The sequence below is a fragment of the Anoplophora glabripennis genome, unplaced genomic scaffold (assembly GCF_000390285.2).
Source record: "Anoplophora glabripennis isolate ALB-LARVAE unplaced genomic scaffold, Agla_2.0 scaffold135, whole genome shotgun sequence".
NCBI lineage: Eukaryota > Metazoa > Arthropoda > Insecta > Coleoptera > Cerambycidae > Anoplophora > Anoplophora glabripennis.
The window spans coordinates 961,433-964,561 of NW_019416236.1; positions in this window are offsets into that span (position 1 = coordinate 961,433).

Below are 3,129 nucleotides of genomic sequence, written 5' to 3' on the forward strand. Positions count from 1 at the left end.
TCTCCTCTTGCCCTAAAAGGATCAGTCAAGGGGTTCATTTTATAAACCTAATTTTGCCTAAACAGAAATATCTTACTTAAATAAAGTACTAAAACTTCACAAATAAATAATTACAGACAATATTTTCATGCTCTTTACCAGTTAGGCGGAAAAGTAATTTTTTGCACGATCAAGCTTTTTTTGTTCACTTACCATGTTTGTTTCTACGACAGTAGGATGCGCTTACTGGTTGCTAAGGCTAACAAAACGGTAAGTAATTCACTTACCGTTCTAGAACGGTAAGTGAATAACTGTCAAAATATACATTTTCAACATCGCATTGATTTGAAATGAGTTTTCTAGAATTCAGTTTTAAATGTGGGTAATTGATATAAAAGAAAGATGTATTTTAAATCTATTTATTAATGTTGAAATTAAATGTACAGTTTGTACAATTCCTTACAGAAATTAGAGCAGTACATGTTTTTTTCAATTTCTATTCTATTATAGAACTGTCAATTTCGTCAATTAAGAAAGCCGTGACAACAATAAACATCAGTAGATTTCAAAAAATCTGCTTCGCAAATTTATTCAGAAAGGTCATTTTTAACGTTACATAAAAAATTAAATACGTATATATAATTTCGTTTTCGTTTATTGCGGTCGTGTAAAATATAGTATAAGCATCACGAAAGTTAAGAGTTATACCGTTCTCAGACAAAATTGGAGGCTTTGCTTTGCTCAGCCTCCAAACATTGTCTTCGAACGGTAAATTACCCTTACCGTTCTTAATGCTTAATATACTATTAAGTATGTATTATTTTTATTGTAACTAGGTACATACCATTGAAATAATAAAAATGTTTTAATTTATAAATTATATTTGTAGCAGATTTTTCAATTATTATTATAGAAAAGGGTTAAAAACACCAATCGTCACACTTTTTTAAAGTATTTTTGGGTTTATTTAACTTGTAAATGTATACCTACCTGATCTGTCGCTTAGAAATAATGCTTGTGCATCATTTTACAGAACGATGGAGTTCTTATTATCTAGATTCAGGATTAAAAAACACACTACACACTTTAATCCCTTGATACACTTACGCAATCTACACACTGTCCACGCTTGTACCGATTTGATAGGATTTTGGTGTAAAATCGAGCCGTGTATAGGTTCATCGCCCGTCAACTTCAGATTGCCCATGCATTGGATGGGCAAGTCACACAACCGGCCGACCGTCGGCTAGCAAATTGAATAGTGTAGTATGTAAAACTCAATTTTCGTTTATTAGATTATAGTTATAGGTTATAGTTATTGGTTTAGACATGGTTTAAGGTATTTTATGTATTTTGTAAGTACTCTGCAGATCCAAAATTCAACTTCCAACTGACGTAAAATGGCTAATAAATGTGACTTTGATGCTAATACTGGAATAAACAGCGTATACTTTCTGGTAAGTAATCATTGCAAAAATAGAAATGAAGGTCGTTTACTTATGTAAAATTTATTGTTGGGTACAGGTTGGGCCATCAAGGAAATATTGTATGTGGAAGTACAAGTCTCAGCGCGGATTCTACTAAATGAAGGTATCGAAATTTGTAGAGACCAAGAAAGCGGTAGTAAATATAAAACATCGAGATACGTAGGCAATAACTTCGGCAATATTTATATTCACTGTGGTTCGTTTATGAGATGTCCTCATTTCATGCTTTTGCTTTTTTTACGATTTTTCGGAAAATCAAGGATTTTTTTATTAAAAATCTGTCCACGCAGGTAATCTTAAAACTACTGTATCTCAAAGGACTCCGCACAATCCTTATAGAAAGTGGCTTCCGGCTAATTCTTTTTAAGCTTTGATATGTGATAGTTCTGATCGTATGGATCAACAGTCTCAATGTGCACAAAGTCTGAAAGTACTTTGTTTTGGATCTACGACCCCTGAAAGTTGATTTTTCCCTTTTACGCTGCATAGTAAGAATACAGCAATTATTCTTTTTTGTAAAATTACATTCATAGTAGCTCCTTATTGCGGCCTTCTGTCTCTTGTTCAAAATTTTGTTAGTTTCGATCGCATCGGTGTCAACAATTTTGCAGCCTTTGTGTGAGAAAAAATTTAACTTTCAGACTTTGTGCACATTGAGACTTTTGTTCCACGCGATCGGAACTATCAAATAGCAAAGCTTTAAAAAAATGCCGAAAGCTACTTTCCATAAGGATTCTGCAGGGTCCTTTCAAGAATTTAGTATATTTTTTATGCTGGTTTGAAGTTTCAGATGTGTTGTTTCTATTTCAGTTTAAATGTCTACAATTTGGACGTATCTGAAAATATTGAAAATTGGCTAACACTGTTGATTATAACTGGTTAATACCAGTCTGCGTATTGTTGAGAATTTTAGGCCTTACCTAAAATTATGAAAATAATTGTGGTGCTTATTAAGGATAATAATTAGATTTTTATAAAAAAAAAGTCCGCAAAGTGATTTTCTGAAATATCTCTTTAAAAAATAGTGACCTCAGGCCATGGGTTACGAACTGGAATTAGATTATCGTAATTGGTTCAACAAGTACATCTAGAATGCTACTAATTATATAAAATAATTCAAATTGTGCTATCCAAAAAAATTATTTAGAGGGATGTCATGGTGTTTAATACTCGCACTTGAACCATTGGTGAAATAACTTTCCTTCAATGAAACGACGTCCTTTGCAAGAGGTGTTTAATTCTTTTAAATGTTTATTATAGCAAAAGTTTAAGAATCAATCTGTAATTTTCCTAAAAAATTGTCGTAAGTATATAGTGAAACAGTATATGGTATTCGCTCTTTATCGATCTTGGTTCATTTGATGTACCCATAGAGACCCAGGTACCCAATACGGATTTTTAGGTGGACTTTCTGTAAGGCTGCTTAAAAAACTAATAACGCAAAGAACGTTATAAATCGCTAAAATAGCTTATACAACTTTCTGTGGGGCCTTAGCATAATTGTTTATATTTAAATCTTTTACTCGCTAGTAATTATATGTCAAATTAAACCAAATCAATTTAGATATTGCATGGGTTTAATGTTTGTACATATATTCTGTAAATAAGAGAAGGATAACAATAATAAAAATGATTTTGTGGTTATTAATTATGGGTAATAAGA